The sequence below is a fragment of the Podarcis bocagei genome (assembly GCF_964188305.1).
Source record: "Podarcis bocagei genome assembly, chromosome: 10".
Lineage (NCBI taxonomy): Eukaryota > Metazoa > Chordata > Lepidosauria > Squamata > Lacertidae > Podarcis > Podarcis bocagei.
Genome location: NC_138135.1, coordinates 40143286 through 40162725, shown reverse-complemented (window position 1 = coordinate 40162725; position 19440 = coordinate 40143286). Strand labels below are relative to the sequence as shown.

The following is a 19440-nucleotide window of genomic DNA, read 5'->3' as shown; positions in this document are numbered from 1 at the left end:
CGCTGTCTTGGCTTCTTTAGCCGCACGCAACCTCTCCAGCCAGGAGAGGCTGCTCGCGGCTAATGAAACCACAGCCGCGCGCAGCCTCTGCCGGCTGAAGGGGCTGCACGCAGCTATGGCAATACCCCCACCTCCCGCAAAAGCCCACAGGAACCGTGCACCCTTTAAGGAGTGCACGGCTCCTGTGGGCTTTTCTACGAGGAGGGAGAAGGGACTGACTGGCCGCATCAGTCCCTTCTCCCTCCTGGGGAAAAGCCTGCAAGAGCCGCGCGGAGCTTGTGTGCAGCTCTTGGGGGCTTTTCCTGCCTGCCTCCCCCCTGCATTCACTCCATAAGACGCACACACATTTCCCCTTTTTAGGAGGGAAAAAGTGTGTCTTATGGAGCGAAAAAGACAGTATTTTTGACAAAGATGGAGATAAGCTGGCAATGGGAAATTTTGATGGCTTACCAAAGGGGTCCTTGCAGCACATTCCTGTACATATCTGTTTTCAATAAGGCTTACTCTCAAAGTGTGGATATTACTGCAGCCTTAAAGACGGAGAGCCCTTAATGTCCTAGTTCAGCTTTATCAGGCAGACTTTTATTATGGAGGGGGAAACAGTAAGGCACAGATGTTTGCAATACATTTTTAAAGAATTAATATATGGAATTAGACAAAATATATAGCTTAATATCTTTTCACAAAAGCACTGTTTCTTGGGATTGAGTTCTAGAGTGACAGGCAAATGAAGTGAACTGTGAAGTTCTAAATGGCAGCAAAAAGCAGTTGGCTGCTAACTTTGGAGATTCAACTCATCATTCGGAAAAACTTTGACAGTAAGAGCAGTTCAGCAGTGAAACAGATTCCCATGAGAGGTGGTAGACTCTCCTTCCTTGGGAGTTTTTAAAGCAATGGTTGGATGGCCACCAGTCACGGATGCTTTAGCTAAGATGTCTTCATTAGAGGGGGTTGGACTAGATGACAGTTGGGTGCCCTCCAACTCTATGATTCTTTCAGTATTTGCTCCAAACAGGTTTATGAGAGAACTTCAGGTGATGAATGCAATTTTGTGTAGTTTTATTAGGTGCTTAGAAGCAGAACACCAAAGAGTTGAAAGCATGTTATATCAGCTTTGTCAAAGTATTGTTATTATTTTAAAGCATCATGCCTGGTCTGTATCATTCTCCATCCTCCTTGTGTTCTTGTAACACAGACAAGTAAAGATATTTCCAGGAAATCTTAGCTGAGAAGGCTTTTGCGAAACAGTCTGTCTCTTCTAGTTGATGCTCTACAAGCAAAAAGTAAGTGATATCAACAAGGACAGATGATGGAAATAATCCAGAAGAATGTTAGACACACCTAAGTCCCACTGAAATGAAGTGTTAAGTCCCTTTGACATATTGATTTCAGTTTGACTTGACTTCGTCTCTTTTAAATAGGAACTAGTGAAGGCAATGAAGGTCCTGAGTGAGTGTCTGCAGGCGGTTGGAAGATGGATAGCAGCTAACAGACTGAGGTTAAATCCTGACAAGACAGAAGTACTGTTTTGTGGGGACAGGAGGTGGGTGGGTGTGGGGGACTCCCTGGTCTTGAACAAGGTAAACATGCCTCTGAAAACCCAGGTGTGGAGCCTGTGAGTCATTTTGGACTCACAGCTGCCCATGGGTCAGTTCTGTGTCCAGGGCAGCTGTCTACCAGCTCTACCTGGTACGCAGGCTGAGACCCTACCTGCCTGCGGACTGTCTCGCCAGAGTGGTGCATGCTCTAGTTATCTTCTACTTGGACTACTGCAATGCACTCTACGTGGGAGTTAGACTACTGCAAGAGCGGAGCTGCATGAAGGAGATGCCATAGTCTTAAAAATGACACACAAATATGTACAACACATTTATTAAAATAAATACCAGATACTAGTAAAAATTCTTTTCATATGTGTGTGTGCAGGGAAGGGGGCAACAGGATTCTAACATGTGAATGTACAAATGGTATGTGTGTGGGATCTTTGTGCTTGATTGAGAACCCTTCCAAAGTCAGGGTCCCTGATTATGCAAGCATTTGTACACTTGTGGGCTCTGCTCAGACCAGGAGGGCAAAGGCAGATTCAAAAGATGCAATCTCCCTCCATATGTGGGGTTGTTGTATGAACAATATTGATTGGATGCGATCAAATCGCTGTCACTTGACCAAGACTATAGATTTGACCAGATTTAGTTGTTTGCATACAGTAATTCACCATGAGTTGGTTTGAGTCTGGCACACCCTATGCCTTTTGGCAACAGTGGAAGTGGAACACATTAACAGATATGGGATTGTGCTTTATCTTTATTTTGCATTTAGTTCTTAGTTTGAGTAAGGAATTGGAACACACCTGGCTTTGTTTTCATCATGTTCTGTTATCTCTTACTCGGTCTCTCTTTTTTTCTTTTGTGTCATAATGTAAGACTATTTCTCCTCTCCCGACACATCAGCTATAATGGACCATTGTCTGCAATCAACAAACTCCAGCCTATGAAAACTTATGCTGCAATAAATTAGTTGATGTTTTAAGAGCTTTATCTTTCATTGTTCTGTGACATCATGGCTGTTCAGCCAATGCCTAACACTTGAAGACTGCAGCTGATTTTAGGCTACATCTGAAAGCAAAACATTTGCAAGTGTTTGTTTTTTTAAAAAAATAAAAAATAAAATAAATAGGCTCCACAGGAAAATGAGGTTTTCTCAGATATTTGCCATGGATGCAACAATATTTGTAATTTTATGGGGAAATTCACCATGGAGCAAATCTCTGCAAACTTACACCCCATTACATAAATATATCCAATGTCAAATCTGCCAATTTGCCACCTGTTCATATGTATTTCTGATTTTCAACTGAAAACTTCCATATTAATGAAGTTAATAATTTACATAATTTTATCAAAAGGAGTATTACTGATCTTGTACATGGGTTCATTGATTTTTGTCAGTATTATTATTAGTTCATCTTCCCAGCATCGTGGCTTCTATTCCTGCACCAATTATGTTTATTCAGCAAACAGCTATTTGACAGAATTTGATAGTTACCAACTTTAGCTCTTCATTTCTTCTCCAAGAAGGAGTGCTGATGCCCAAAGGAACTATTTGGAATGGATTTCTCCTCCTTGCAGGAATGGAACAATCTTAAGTTTTATATTATTTTACATGACCACCTTCTGCCAATTCCTTTTCCAACTGCACTACAATAGATGGAAGGAGATCCTATTTTCCTTCTCTCAACTAAAACAAGCCTCTTACATACCAGTGTGGAGTTGCTCAGATTTCTACAAGTTAGTTTCCAGATACACATCCACCTAAGTTAAGCTTTCAAATGGTACCTTTGATTCCAATACAATGAAGTTTGATAAGATTAATTAGATTTTTGTTTAGCATCATGTCACCAACTAGGGGTGCTCCCTCTCTGATGGTGGATCAGCATGTCCACCAATTCCATGGGCCCAAGGAAGCAACAGGATTACTCTCATGATGTAGCGAAGATAGTTAAAAACATAGTCATTAGGGAAAATCTTTCTTACCTTTGCTTTGTTCAAAGGATGAACATGTCGCTCTTAACCAATTCAGTTGCTTTAGGAATAAGGTGGGGCATGATCTAGCCAAAACTAAGCACTTTGAAGTTCTGTTGATGAAACATGTACTTGAAGCTCTGCCACTGAAATTAATAAGACTTCAAAGTGTATTTGCATGCCATATATACCTGAAACAAAGAGTTGGAAAATTTCAGAAGAAATGGGGGAATGAATATCTTACGAAAACAAAAGGACACCACCCAGGGGTAGATTTTTTATTTTGTTTTGTTTGTGTAGGAGCAAGCTGGAGTAATAAATCAAGTAAAATTGAGTATTAAGATATTCATGTTGGCTCACTTTAGACCACTGGAAATGTGATCATACATTTGAGAAGTGATAGCAAATAGGCTTGTACATGTTTTTTCCTTCTGCATGTTAGGACTTTGAATATTTGGCTAATGCTTTATCATGGCTGAAGTTGAAAGAGACTAGGTCTGTGTGTGAAAGCATAGAGGGGGTTTACAAAATGTTTCTACAGGCACATGAAAAGGAAATCCAACACTTTTAGTAGGAAATGTTATCTTAGGTAGGTTCAAACCATATAGTCTTGTCCAAGGCTAAATCTTGCAACGTTTCTACTATGCCATTCAAATAGCTTTTTATAAATAGTTAAACCACTCTTTTAATACTAATCTGTTGCAATATTCGTTTCTTGAAGTGCTGAAAATACAACATCTTCCCCATATGAAAACACATGCTTAAGACTTTCAACCAAGGAGATCTTCTCACACAAAAAGCCCCTTTGAGCATCCTTTGTTCTATTTGTGTGGAAGTTTGGATTTTATGAATGCAGGATGGCAAGTCAGGCTTTTAGATATAGAGTGCAGTCACAACACACATTCACTTTACTTGCACAAATTCAATTATACATGCTTGGCTCAACTGGTGGCAGTGGCCTTCCCAGTGATGGTTGCAGCAGAGATCCTCTTTACAGGGTTTCCCTCACTTCCAGCAGGCAGTTTTTGGCTATGCATGATTTTGTGTTTGTGTGTTGCCTCTGGAAAGTACCATATTTTCCCATGTATAACACAAGACAACACCTATTTTTTGAAACTCCAAATTAAGAAATGGGGGAGATTGCCCAGAGTTTTAAGCTTTTCTTGAGGGGGGATTGCTGAGAGTTGTTGAGCTATTTTTGGGGAGGATTGCAGAAAATCACTCCCCTGCCTGACCAACACTGCCTATCACAACAAATCATCTGCCAGCAGCAGTTGCCACAGCCACCAATCACCTGCCCAATCGCCACTGACAATCTCCTGCTCACAGGTGCAACCATTCACACGTTCCCCCTCTGAACTATCCATGTGCAAGACAACCCCCAATTTCTAACATTTTGTTATAATAGAAAAACATCGTCTAATACGATGGTGTTTCCTGCTTGGCAGGGGGTTGGACTCGATGGCCCATGTGGTCTCTTCCAACTCTATGATTCTATGATTCTATGAATACACAGAAAACTACGGTAAAACTCACATGAGTTGTGACTGTACTGCGACAGCCCTGCCTTGCTTAGCTGGATCAAGATAATACCTGCAGACTGTCAGGATTTAGATTAAATAGGAAGAAAACAAAAATTTTAACAAAAAATGTGGCTATTGAGGATAAAATTCAATTGGAACAAAGGACCGGTATAAAAATTGTGAATAAGGTAAAATATTTGGGAATCTGGCTATCTCCAAAAAATATAAATTTGGTAGAAGAAAATTATGATAAGATATGGCAGGAAATAAAAAAAGATCTGGACATCTGGCAGAGGCTGAAGCTCTCATGGACGGGGAGGATGGCGGCGATTAAAATGTGCATCCTCCCAAGGTTATTATTCCTGTTCCAGAATATCCCGATAATTAAAGGCACCACCCGTTTCAGGAATTGGCAAAGAACTTTGACTAAGTTCATTTGGCAGGGGAAGAGAGCCAGGATAAAGCTTAAATACCTGACAGATGCAAGAGAGAGGGGCGGATTTGCGGTACCGAATATAAGGTTATATTATGAGGCAGCTTGTTTAAGCTGGTTAAAGGAATGGGCCACCCTTAGAAACACTGATCTATTGGACCTGGAGGGCTTTGATATTAGGTTCGGGTGGCATGCCTACCTGTGGCAGGGGAAAGGTGAGATTCACAGAGGGTTTTCTAGTCACATAATTAGAGGTTCACTATTGGAGGTGTGGAATAGATATAAAAAATTGATTGAAAAAGGGACCCCCTGGTGGCTCTCTCCAGTGGATATTGTCAAAATAAAAAAACCAAATATGATGGGAGAAAGATGGACCTACGAGGATCTCCTAATTAAGACAGAAGAAGGTTGGAAGGTGAAGCCTTATGACGAGTTGAAAGATAAGATAAAAGAATGGTTTCAATTCCATCAGATCAATGCACTGTGGAGTGAGCACAAGAAACAGGGGATGAGTGATAAAAAATCAAGATTTCAGATAGAAATCTTAGAGAGTAATGAGAAACACCTCTCTAAATTATATAAACAACTATTGGAATGGGATACAAGAGAGGATTTGGTGAAGGGCGTGATGGTGAAATGGGATAGAGACCTTGGATATAATATCGATTATAATAAATGGCAGATACTATGGAGGAAGGGTATAAAATTTACAGCGTGTGCAACTCTCCGAGAGAACCTAGAGAAAATGATGTACCGCTGGTATCTGACCCCAGCTAAGCTAGGAAAGATGTATAAGACTGTTGATAATAGTTGTTGGAGATGCAAAGAGAAGACTGGGACCTTTTTCCACATTTGGTGGACCTGTGAGATAGTGAAGGAATTCTGGGGAAAGATCTTTGATGAACTGAAAAAAATTTTAAAATATAATTTCCCCAAGATACCTGAGTTGTTTCTTTTAGGTATGATTGGTGAGGAAATAAAAAAACCAGATCAAACCTTTTTCCAATATGCGACAGCTGCGGCGAGAATCCTAATTGCACAAAAATGGAAATCCCCCGATATGCCTACGATCGGAGAGTGGCAAGTGAAATTATATCAATACATAGAATTAGCGAGATTAACACAGAAATTAAGGCAAAATAACACTACGAAACTTAAAGATGAATGGAAGAAATTTTTAATTTATGTTGAGAATAATATGGGTATCAGTAATACAACAGCAGAAGTTAATTAATACCGTCGATGTTAAATACTAGTGTAAGTTCTACTGCAAATGTTATGTGTTGACTGTGTAATCCTGGACCAAGTTGAACGGAAGTCTGTCTTTTTACTGTTCTATTTTATCTGTTTTCTTCGTTTTTCTTTTCTTTTTTATTCTTCTTCGGAGTGTCTTCTTCTTTGTAATTTATCTTTTGCTTATTGTTTTTTCACCTTTTATTGATACGTACATATGTATCTGAAGTTGATATGTAACGTGAAGCTTTTTTCTAATAAAATAATAAAGTAAAAATAATAATAATAATAATAATAATAATAAAAAGATAATACCTGCAACATGTCTCATGGCCAACTCAGGATTTTGATATGGTTGCCAAACATTATTATTTCTAGTTGTACAACTAGGAACACAGCCTTATACCGGTTCAGATTATTTGCCATCAAGGCCAGTACTGTCTAATTCAACCCACAGCATGTCTCTAGGATCTCAAGCAGAGGTCATTCCCATCAGCTTCTTTTATCCATTTCCATCATCTATCATACCCTTTTAACTGAAGTTGCCAGGGACTGAGTCGGGGACATTTTGCATGCAAACCATGTGTTTTAACCATTGGAGAATGGCCCTTCTTCATGCTGGCATGATATATATCTCACCTCAAACAATGTTCAGAATTGAGTGCAATAATCCTTTGGATTTCACACTTCTCCAGTTTTCGTAATGCAGTTCTCAGCTCAAATAATGGACATGCTTAAAAACAAATATTGTAGAAGGTTGCTCTTTGAGCTCAAATACAAGTTTAAATATATGGATTTCTTTTTAAAAGTCACCAATTGATGCAGAAATGTGACATAAAAACATATAAAAAAAATTCCTTCCTGTAGCACCTTAAAGACCAACTAAGTTAGTTCTTGGTATAAGCTTTCGTGTGCATGCACACTTCTTCAGATACAGAGTGTATCTGAAGAAGTGTGCATGCACACGAAAGCTTATACCAAGAACTAACTTAGTTGGTCTTTAAGGTGCTACAGGAAGGAATTTTTTTTATTTGGACTATGGCAGACCAACACGGCTACCCATCTGTAATAAAAACATATGAAGCTGTCACAGACTGGAAATAGAATCAACCATCCACCCTTTCCTCCTAAAATCAGAAAAGGAAGGTGATGTCTTATCCTTTGGTTTGATCTCAAAACCAGGAATTCAGATCTATAATGCCTCCATCCACAGAGGTACCATTGAATTATTGTGGTTAAGAGTCACTGACAGACAGATCTATTTCCTATGAATTTCTTAGATCCACTTTCTAAGTTGCCTAAGCTTGTGGGCATCATCATGTCATACACAAGTAAATCCTATAACTGAATACGTGGTGAATCTGCTGGTTCTTGTTCTCCATGAAATTCTAGTGTGCTTTGCAAATTCAGACTCATAGGTTCTGCCCCATTCAGAGGCTGGCCAATAAATGCTCTCATCATACTCCCCAGGTGCCTTTCCCCAAATAAGATAACTTGATTATGTGTGTGTGATGTAATTTGGCAAGCCCCAGAGAAAATATATATCCTTTTAGGCAATCCAAATTGACTTTGCAACTTAGAAGCATTTATGTTCCTCCCTCCTCACTAATATAGAATGTGACAATGGAAATTTGAAGAAACAATCCTTCTCACTATTACAAATATACACATGGTGCAAATTATGGTTTATATACCTAAGCCATTAAACATACTTTCTTGGTATACTTTACCAGTACAGCTGGGTGTGCCACAAATGGTTTACAAACACGTTATGCACCAATGAGTATATAACTAAACTATGTAGATATTATAAACATTTCCATTTTCATCTAGCAGGTTTTTTCCTTAATTGAGCTAAATTGATTAAGACTTATCAGTTTAATAAACAGATTGCCCTGCCAACTTCTGGCTTTCCTTCCCAGCCCTTTGTTTACAGCACTTCACTGCATATTACAGTCAGATCAGATTTATTTATATGGCGATAAACACATTGTAACTGGAGTAACAGGCCCCAAATTACACGTACCAAGAAGCATAATACAAACAAGACATACAAAACCTTCTATCCATCTAAAACCCACTCTGAGATCAGAACTCCAATCTTGATAGCCAAACTTTAAAAAAGGATACCCTCTTGACCTCTCCCTTCATACAGAATTCCAACATAATGCTGATCTGGCTACCAGGTAAATGCTTTTCAAAAGGGCAAAGATCTAATCCTTCCTAATGCCAATAATAATAATAATAATAATAATAATAATAATAATAATAATAATAATAATTTATTATTTATACCCCGCCCATCTGGCTGGGCCTCCCCAGCCACTCTGGGCGGCTTCCATAAAAACCAAAAATACAGTAAAATATCACACGTTAAAAACTTCCCTGAACAGGGCTGCCTTAAGATGTCTCCTGAATGTCAGGTAGTTGTTTATCGCTTTGACATCTGCTGGAAGGGCGTTCCACAGGGCGGGCGCCACTACCGAGAAGGCCCTCTGCCTGGTTCCCTGTAGCTTTGCTTCTCGCAATGAGGGAACCGCCAGAAGGCCCTCGGCGCTGGACCTCAGCGTCCGGGCAGACTGATGGGGGTGGAGACGCTCCTTCAGGTATACTGGACCGAGGCCGTTTAGGGCTTTAAAGGTCAGCACCAACACTTTGAATTGTGCTCGGAAACGTACTGGGAGCCAATGCAGGTCTTTCAAGACCGGTGTTATATGGTCTCGGCGGCCGCTCCCAGTCACCAGTCTAGCTGCCACATTCTGGATTAGTTGTAGTTTCCGCGTCACCTTCAAAGGTAGCCCCACGTAGAGCGCATTGCAGTAGTCCAAGCGGGAGATAACCAGAGCATGCACCACTCTGGCGAGACAGTCCGCAGGCAGATAGGGTCTCAGCCTACGTACCAGATGGAGCTGGTAAACAGCTGCCCTGGACACAGATTTGACCTGTGCCTCCATGGACAGCTGTGAGTCCAAAATGACTCCCAGGCTGCGCACCTGGTCCTTCAGGGGCACAGTTACCCCATTCAGGACCAGGGAGTCCTCCACACCTGCCCGCCTCCTGTCCCCCAAAAACAGTACTTCTGTCTTGTCAGGATTCAACCTCAATCTGTTAGCCGCCATCCATCCTCCAACCGCCTCCAGACACTCACACAGGACCTTCACCGCCTTCACTGGTTCTGATTTAAAAGAGAGGTAGAGCTGGGTGTCATCCGCATACTGATGAACACCCAGCCCAAACCTCCTGATGATCTCTCCCAGCGGCTTCATATAGATGTTAAAAAGCATGGGGGAGAGGACAGAACCCTGATATATTGCATATATTATATGCAATAAACAAAGGGATTCCTACCAGATCTCGTCACAAGAGGCATGCTCTTTCTTCCAATGGGGTCTGGCTAAATCAACCCTCCATTAATGCTCCTGGCAGGAGATTAGGGTGCACCAGTATAAATGCTCTTCACAATTTAGGGAAGGTAAGAGAGTTTAGATACTTGTTGATCTGAAAAGATTTCCTGTCATCCAAACACAAATATATTGGGGAACAATTTCTGAAAGAAGGGGCCTTCAACTAACCCCTGAAAATCCATGTCCTTAACTTGTTGTGTGCCCAGTTCAATCCCCAGCCCAGTATAGCTGAAGAAGCGTCTCCACCCCCATCGTTCTGCCCGGACACTGAGGTCCAGCGCCAAGGGCCTTCTGGCAGTTCCCTCACTGCAAGAAGCAAAGCTACAGGGAACCAGGCAGAGGGCCTTCTCAGTAGTGGCACCCGCCCTATGGAACACCCATCCATCAGATGTCAAGGAAATAAACAACTATCTGACATTTAGAAGACATCTTAAGGCAGCCCTGTTTAGGGAAGTTTTTAATGACTGATGTTTTGATGTATTTTTAATCTCTTGTTGGAAGTCACCCAGAGTGGCTGGGGAAACCCAGCCAGATGTGCAGAGTATAAGTAAAAATTATTATTATTATTATTATTATTATTATTATTATTATTAATTATTATTATTATTATTATTATTATCATCATTATTATCATTATTATCATTATTATCATTATTATCATCATGATCATCACCACCACCACCATCATCATTATATTACACCTCTACATTATGCACTCACCCAGAGCACACCTTCCAGGTGCATCGCCCAACCCCACCTAGTCCTCAGGTTTTCATTCCACATTCATTGCCCCTCTTTAACAGCCGCCATTTTCAAATGATTGTTATAGTGTATTGGTTCCAAAAACTGCAGAAGGTCAGCCGTGCAACTGATATCATCTATCTTGTTTTCTGATATATCCTGTAAAAACCTTTAAGGAGCTGACCTAAACATCATAGCTTGTTTCATGGAGGGTTGAAGTGTGAGGGGGACTTTGCATATTTTTTATCCCCTAAATTCAAGGAGAGGAAATTTGTGTGAATGGAGCTCCATTCACAGAAGGCCCTTCCATTCACTCAGTTTTGAGTGATTCACGTCACCATGAAAAGTGCCTTCATACATCCCTAAAGAGAGCAAAATATATCTCCCTGAAAAGATGCTAGTGCCCTCTTCATTTTTCTAAACAGTCTAAACATGATGTGATCCTGGCTCTCACTGATTTATGAGGTGTTCAGACTGAGAAGATTTGCTTTGTGGATCCCTGCATGTGAATATGTTTACTGAAATGAAATAGCACAGACTCATTTTGTGAAATATAAAAGTTATGTCCACTAAAATGAAATGCTTGCCAAACTATTTAATGAAATATTATGATGAGCTTTAAATAAGTAAGAAAAAAAGATATGTTCCACACACTCAGACTATCTGATTTTAAGTCACTTCCAGTATTGGATAAATGAAGTCTATTTTGAGAGGAGAATTTTGGGAGTGGTTTAACAATCAGTCCCTCTTCAAAGGGAACTTTGGGAAGTCTAACTCTATGAGAAAATTAGAGGTCTCAGAACCCTTAACAAACTACAGCTCCCAGAATTCTCTGTGAGAAGTAATGGCTGATTGAAGTGTTATCATAAAGCTTTAAACATATGATGTGTACAGCCCATGTTTAACAACAGCCATCAAACCCTGCACTTGCGTACTTGTTGACAAAATATAAGCCCAGTCATCCCACTTACACTTGTCAAAATGGACTTGAATAAAACTATTTAAAATATTCATAGTTCATTATGCTTTTGTTTTATAGCTTCTGAAGTGATATCTGCAATCAGATGGTTGATGTTCTTACATTCCCATAAACAAAACTGACTAGCTTTGTTAACTACTATATAAAGGCCAACATTATTAGGGACGTTTTCTTGGAGTAATTGTTACAAAATAGGCAAAGCAGCAATTAAAAACCGATGGCTGTTCAAGACCTAAGGGCCAGAAATCATGTAACAATAAATGGGTCACCATACCAAGTACAGTAAATCTAAACTGCTCCATGAGAAGCCTAGACTGTTAGGCCCCATTCACTAGCAGTTTAGGCTGAAGTTCTTCCATTTTCTTAAAAACTCTCAGGAACTTCCACAGAGATAAACTAAATAAATCCAAGCACTCTAAGTTTAACTGTCTGCTAAAACAAGCTCTTTTAGTCAAGTACATTTCCTAAGCAGATACAGGGATGTCCTTTCTCATGTTCATGTTGCTTTTTTAAAAAAGACTCTCCTATTACCTATAAGAGAAAATGGAGAAGGTGATTCAATAAATTCAGCAGGCACAAAGGGGTTTAGAAAGAAATCAAGTACTGCCTGCCATCTAGTGTTCTGACAGAGGATGTGAATACAGATTCTTGGGGGGGGGGGTAGAAGTGCATGGTCTTTTTTGAAAACAGCATATTCCCTTGAAGAATTTAGGAATTATGAACATATGAAACATCCTTATACTGAAAACAGCAGTGTGTGTGTGTGTGTGTGTGTGTGTGTGTGGACACACACACAAACATTATACATATAAAAATTTTACATATGCAAAGTATATGTGCTATGCCCGAGCAAAGTATCCGTGCAACAAACGAACCCTTCTTTTAATGATACATTTGTTTCCATTCTATGCAAGATGATGTTAATAAAATATACATTTAGAAGAACCTCAGGTGGGAGCATTTTGACAGTGGATGCAAGACCAACCTTGGCTTCTATATTGCATGTTCAACTGCTATTTGTATTCCTTCAACCTGTGTACAGCAATATATTTTGTATGTTTTAGCCTCTCCCACTATGTAGCTGGGATCATAATGGTTTCAATGGGGCAACCTACAAAACAGTAATCATGTGCAGTAGTTTATAGTACTGAGTATTCAAAACTGAGGGAGCAATGGTGACACCAAGTGGCCAGTAAGACTGTGTACTTAATCAAACACGGTTATGTTCTTCTGCTCAGTGTAAAAATGATTTAAAATATTATCAGTGTTATACCATGGATAAAAATAAATAGGATAACAGTGCATTTAAATTGTGCAGTTTAACATTTCTAGATAAGAGGACTAGGGAACATGTGTGCCTTAGTGTAAAAAAAACTCCCCCCCCCAGCTTTAAAAGGCAGTATATATTTCTGTGTATCTCCCTCCCCCCTGGTTTCTTGGCACGTGCTACTCTATTAAAAGCCTAACTAATCTGTTTGTTAACATTACGCCTACGTACATTTTAAAGGCTCCTACAGGAAATCAATATGGTGATATTTAAGAATTGTCGTGTTTCTTTTTATGAGCGGAAGGTAGGCTATGATTGATTGAAAGATTTTGGGACAGTGATTTGTAATTAATTACCAAGAATTACTCTCTCCCAATTTTTTCATCATAGCAGCAATAGAAAGGCCTTTCCCCCACTATCTAAAATTAGGCTGCTGAGATGATGAAAGCTGTAAGATGGGGGTCCAGGAGAGGATTATTGTGTGATAGACAGGACTGTGAGTTCGGTTCCGGTACTGAAAACCAATTTCTGGTTTGAGCATGTGCACAGAGGCATCCTGTTCCTTAATTCTGTGTTAAGGAATTCCCTGCCCCTTGAGCCACTACTTTGCACCTGGCTTTGACTGGGTTTCTATTAAAGGAGGGAAACATAGTTTCTGCAAGCCTGAAGTCAACCATCCATCTAGTTTCTCTAAATCACCGCTCCAGCAAAATTCAGTTACAACCTACTCCAACTGGCAGCGACAGTCTGCCTCTGACAAACAGGCTCCTCCAGTTGTTTGACAGCAGAACAGACTCCCTCTGGAAGTTCCTTGGAGGTTTTTAAGCTGAAGTTGGATGGCCATTTGTCATGAATGTTTTAGATGAGATTCCTGCATTGCAGGGGGTGAGACAAGATGTCCTTTGGGTACCTTCCAACTCTTGATTCAATAATACTGCTGGCCGCTTGGACACTTTAGCTAACTTTTTTAAAACAACAACCCCCCCCCTTGTGAACATTCTTCTGTTAAGACCTTTACACAGGGCAGACTCCTGGTCCAACCCTTCCTCTGATCTTCACTAGCAATATACTATTTACATACCATAACTTAATATTCAGGTCTCTGCTATCCACCTTGACTGCAGCTCTCTAGCCTTTGCTTCACACCTCCTTCATCAACTGATTTTCCCAATGCCTTTTCTCAACTGGTAGTTATTTTTCTTGACAGCTAAGTGCCCATTCTTCACTAACCAGAAACTCCAGTTTATCAGTCTGCCGTTTCCCAGAGCAATCAAAATGAATTTACCTGATCCAAGACCTGTCTAAAGAACCATTAAAAACAATAGTCTCTCTCTCTCCCTTTTCAGAAGCTGTCACCAATCAGCTACTGCTAAACAGTGCTGCACAACACCTCAAATTTTGACAGTTTCATATTGACACCCAGTGCTTTTTTTTCCAAATAAAGGGTTTAGGGGTACTCTCATTTTCCGACTCATATTGAAATACTGCCCCTCAGTGAGGCCAAACTTAGATTCACAAAATGTTTAGGGGTATGCATATCCCTGCGTCCCCCCAGAAAAAAAGCACTGCTGACACCAGTCCCACATTGGGCAAAAATATTCCTGAATTGCAGGGGGTTGGACTAGATGGCCCTTGTGGTCCCTTCCAACTCTACAGTTCTCTGAAGATCAACAGCGGCCACATAATTTCCCCCCTCCAAAGCACAAAACATAAACAGACAGGCATAGGACCCATCTGCACTATATGTTTAAATCAGTATTATACCACTTTAATCCAAAGAATCCTGCAAACTGTAATTTGTTAAAGGTGCTGAGAATTGTTAGGAGACCCCTATTCCCCTCACAGAGCTATTATTCTCAGTGTGGTTTAATTGTCAGTGGCCTGACCTCTGCTTGATTTTCTTTTCCTCTCCAGTATTTTACTTTGTTCATTGTTATATATTTATCTGATATTTTGACTAATTTCTATCATGGATTTTATGCATTTATGCATTTCTTTTTTTCTGTATGATTCCAACCACCTAGAAACCTTCATTTAAAGTGGAACAAAGACACAAACAAAAATAACCTGAGATCCATAACCCAGGGTTCTTTGTATGGTACAAAATTTGACCTAAGTACTGCTGATTCCTGGAAAACCAGAAGGCCGTAAATAAAGCGATCTGCTTTGAAAGAGCTGATCAAGCCGTTAAAGGAATAAAATAATGAACCACACAGAGAAACATTTATTTCCACAGCAAGCAAAATATCATATATAGCCAGTGGCAATTTCTGGAGCTGAGGATGAAATCCCAAATATGTGTAGGAAAGTCATAAGAACTGGTGTGTGTGTGTGTGTGTGTGTGTGTGTGTGTGTGTGTGTGTGTCACAAAGTTGTTTTTTTCAAGAGGCCTTCAGGTCAATGTAGTCAAAAGAACAGATTCAGTGAGGGGGAAAGGTCACCAGGGCATCCATAAGGCATACAAAATAGGAATAATTATAATAATCTTATTATTGAAACCAGACCGTTTAAAGTATAAATGGTGTATTGACTCAGAAAAGCTAGTGTACTTACATCAACATACTAAGTACTGCACACTTGGTCTTAATAAAATTTTCACCTATTTCACTACAGGAGATTATAATAATCCTCAGTGTAGTTTTTCGACCATGTGCTCAGTTTTTATGGTCCAGTTTACAAAAAGATAAAACAAGAAAGTAATTACAACCACACTAACATCTCCCCTAGATATTACCATTGAAATAAATGAATAGCACAATTAAGCTGGAAAACATGGCTTTTTAAAGCAAAATTTCTGTGGAAAAAACAACCTGACCCACCTACCTGTTTGATCTGCTGACAACCTCTGACAGTCAGATGCATCTCAGTTAGCCAAATCATATTTTACTCTCCTGGGATTGCTTTTGGCAAGCTTTTTCCACGTGGGAGGAAATGTGTTAGGGGGGAAACACATCAGTGAAACTTCAAAGCAGCAGCTTAAGGTGATCTTTTCATTTTCTTGAATGACGAACTGGCTCTACAGTGCGGCTGAAGAGCATGCTGTGCTCTTCTTGCCTAAGGTGCCTTTTAGCCTATGAACAAGGTAAATTAATGGAAATCACACTGGAAGCAAGTAAAATGTTCTGGCAGAAATGCTTGTATAACCTCGTCTCAAGCATCTTTTGTACTCCTCTTCAAGTTTGGCTCTCTCCAGTTGATTTGGTCAAATAAGAACCAATGTCTAGATGCATAATGACTGTGTGGAGGTTGAGGCACTACCCTGCACCTCAGTGTGAACAAGGATTCTGCAGCTCTGGCAGTTCTTAAAGCTGATCACACACACACACACACACACACACACAACTTTTCTATCTTTCCTCTAGGAATAAAGCTACAAAAAAGGGGGGAGAAAAAGCAAATGACCACTATTGGGGTTCTCCCATTAATAGCCTGGGTGACATGCAGGTAGGTTCAAACATTAACAAGCCAGAAACTGGCAGCCCGTATAGGTCAGATTAAAGACTTAATACTGCTTCAGAACAATATGTTGTTTTAACAACTCTCAGCTCGTCTCTGTTTAGTACATTTGGAATTTGGGGAGTAGGGGAGGGGGAAATCACGTGAGAGTTACTAGCTTGCCTGACATCTTTCTGGCTTGATTAATCAAAATGGTCTGTTCAGCTTGGTATTGTCTACAGCAGCTGTCAGTGGTTTGCCATGGCTTCCCCAATCCCGGTTGACAATACCTTCCTTATGGGAAGCAGAATTTTCCATGAAGGTGGAAACTTGATTTGACAATTGGCCAGCTGAAATAATGTGCCTCCTAAATAATAAATACTTCCAACATTTACACCTAGAATTTATTTAGCAACTGGAGACACTTACCCTCATTTATTCAAATAGGGAAGAAAACATCTATTGTACTCACACTATAAAGTCTTCTGCCAAGCTGCCAGTTTCAGAACCCTATTCAGCCACGAAATTCACTGATAGCTTTGGGGTCGTTCCTGCCCATTAATCAAGCCTACTTCACTGGGTTGTAGGAGGATGAAATCAGAATATATTGTAACCAACCATGGATTCTAGGGGGGAAAGAAAGTCAAAAGTTAGTAAGTTCTAGTAATGCTTCCCTACTGAATATGATTAAAAAAAAAAAATAGACTCATAGATGCTGCAAGTCTTAATGTTCAACATATAGCTGTGCAAGGTATTTTCCATTTTCCTTTCTCCGAAAACTGCACTGCACTGACAATACAGTGTTGAGACTTGCAGCATCTACGAGTTCTGTGTTTCCATTCCACCTCCCTCCTCTTTTCTGCCATTGCCTTATGATCGCAAGTATTTGTGACCTACAGCTGTAAGGGCTTGAAGCCCAAAGCACACAAAAAATCTCTACATATGGCATCACTCTCTTGGCTGATTGACTGAGCTGCATGTAATCTAACGTGACTGATATGCTCAGATGTGATGTGACACATCTCCGTGCAGGCTGTGGTGCTGTAAACCATTTTATAAGTCAGTTTAATTAGAACGATGAGCTTCTTAGTAGGCTGACCCTACATTACATCAACGGCCACTACCCCAGCACTGGGACACTATAATGCAGTGGCAGTCCTATGCGACTATCAGCAGCAAAGCTGAATCACAAGGATAGCTCTAAAAGCAAAAACTGGTACACCACCAGCTTCTACAAAATCCTTGGCAGCTCCTTTCACCAACTACTGTGATGCTTGCCAATCATGAATCTTCAACAGCCAGAACACCTAGAAATTTTGGGTAATTAAGCAGTATACAGTATAAGTAGCTCAAACAAATAAATACATGGGTGGCAACTGCTGGAGCATTGGGCAGATGTCACAGAGCCTAGTCCTTCAACACTGCAAACTCAGACACACTGCTAGGAAGGGCACCTTGGAGAAGAAAAGCTGTCCCAAGCAGTTTTGGTTTTTATTTAGAAGAGCTAAACATTTCTCTTTATAAATAAGTTCCTCAAAACTCATTCAGAACCATGTACTATGGGGTGCTGTCCTCTTTGTTGCTGTTGTTCCTATACTGAAAAGGCCCTAGGTGGTGCTGTAGCCCAGTGGGAAAGTTTATGCTTAGAATTCAAGAGAGATTGGGTAAGATCCTTGGCTATAACCTTTCCAGGGAAAGGGCTGGAGCGAAGCAGGCTGGCTGCAGCTCTCCAGGATTTCAGGAAATACTGAGACTAGGGCTTTTTGCACACAAAGCAGGTGCTGTACGGCTGAGCTCTTCCCTGTGGACTGGAAGAAGCAGGACTCCAGACCACCGAGTAAGGGAGAGCTAGGATATGCAAGCAGTTACAGACCTTGGAATGGTTTTACAAGTGCTTTCTATGCAGAAACAAAGGAAAAGTCCATGGCTTGATGAATAAGGGAGGAAGAGGTTGCATGTGACTGACTTTTCTATACTGGGTGGAAAATTTTATTGCCTTTCCCCTTTAGGTCTCCAGGAAGCCCATCAATAGGTATATATTGAAGCTTTGATCGGCCTGGAACTGTGTGGATAAAGGTTGTTTATATCATCTGGAGCAGGCATCCCAAACCTTTGGCCCTCCAGATGTTTTGGACTACAATTCCCATCATCCCTGACCACTGGTCCTGTTAGCTAGGGATCATGGGAGTTGTAGGCCAAAACATCTGGAGGGCCACAGGTTGGGGATGCCTGATCTGGAGGGTCTACAGTATCTGAAGAGAGGGTGGGAGACTTCTCTGAACCAACAGGATATTTGTACACTTGCAGCCAAATTCACCCTTTGTGACTGCTCCTGTGCCAGATCACCTTTTCATGCAGAAAAAGAGAGAAAGGGAAGACTTTTTGAGTCAAGGTTAAGGGAAAGCACTCAAAATGGCATGGGAATGAAATCTCATGGCCCCAGCGCCCTGAAGTCCTTATTTCTAAACCTGAAAACATGGGTGCTTTCCCTAAGGGAGGGGGGATATGGCTCCACTGATTGCTATGGAGAGTCCTCTGCATGCAGATGTTGCACCCGGATGAGGAAGGATGATAGTCTATGTTTTCACCATCTGTCAACATGATTAGAAATAGTTTCTTGCTACCAATCCTTTAGGGCAGAATTTTAATCTGATCGCATATACAGACACAGGAGAGAATAAAGGCAAGATATACCAGACCATAGATTTAAACCTCTAAGCAAAGGATGCTGAATGGACTTCTCCTTGCTCTCCTTCCCGTGCACATGAATCTGTTTTCTCTCTGGTGTTTTAATCTTGCAAATTCATTCCCCCCCCCTCCAATTGGTTTGCTCAGCAGTGATGATTATGCAGGAGAGAAATGGCAAAGGGGGTCAGGCAGCAAATGAATGAGGAGTGAAATCTC

General features: G+C 40.6%; 1 protein-coding gene and 1 long non-coding RNA gene across 15 annotated transcripts in view; one reads left to right on the top strand and one right to left on the bottom strand.

Annotated features, from left to right (window-relative positions):
* Positions 1–19440, bottom strand: part of LOC308596132 (uncharacterized protein) — a 270729-nt gene that overhangs the window by 39508 nt on the left and 211781 nt on the right. For 5 of the 9 annotated variants that reach the window (XR_014012333.1, XR_014012334.1, XR_014012335.1 and 2 more), the window contains 2 exons: positions 3534–3712; positions 21–1270 (listed from right to left, as the gene is read on the bottom strand). The exons of 1 other annotated variant lie outside the window; for it this stretch is intronic. The gene's annotated coding sequence lies outside the window, so the exon portion shown is untranslated. Of the gene's footprint in view, positions 1–20; positions 1271–2350; positions 2468–3533; positions 3713–15924; positions 16234–17008; positions 17204–19440 lie in introns of those variants that run through there. 3 more of the 9 variants (XR_014012332.1, XR_014012338.1, XR_014012339.1) reach the window with 3 other exon arrangements.
* Positions 1–19440, top strand: part of LOC308596139 — a 231686-nt gene that overhangs the window by 130217 nt on the left and 82029 nt on the right. The window lies entirely within an intron of this gene.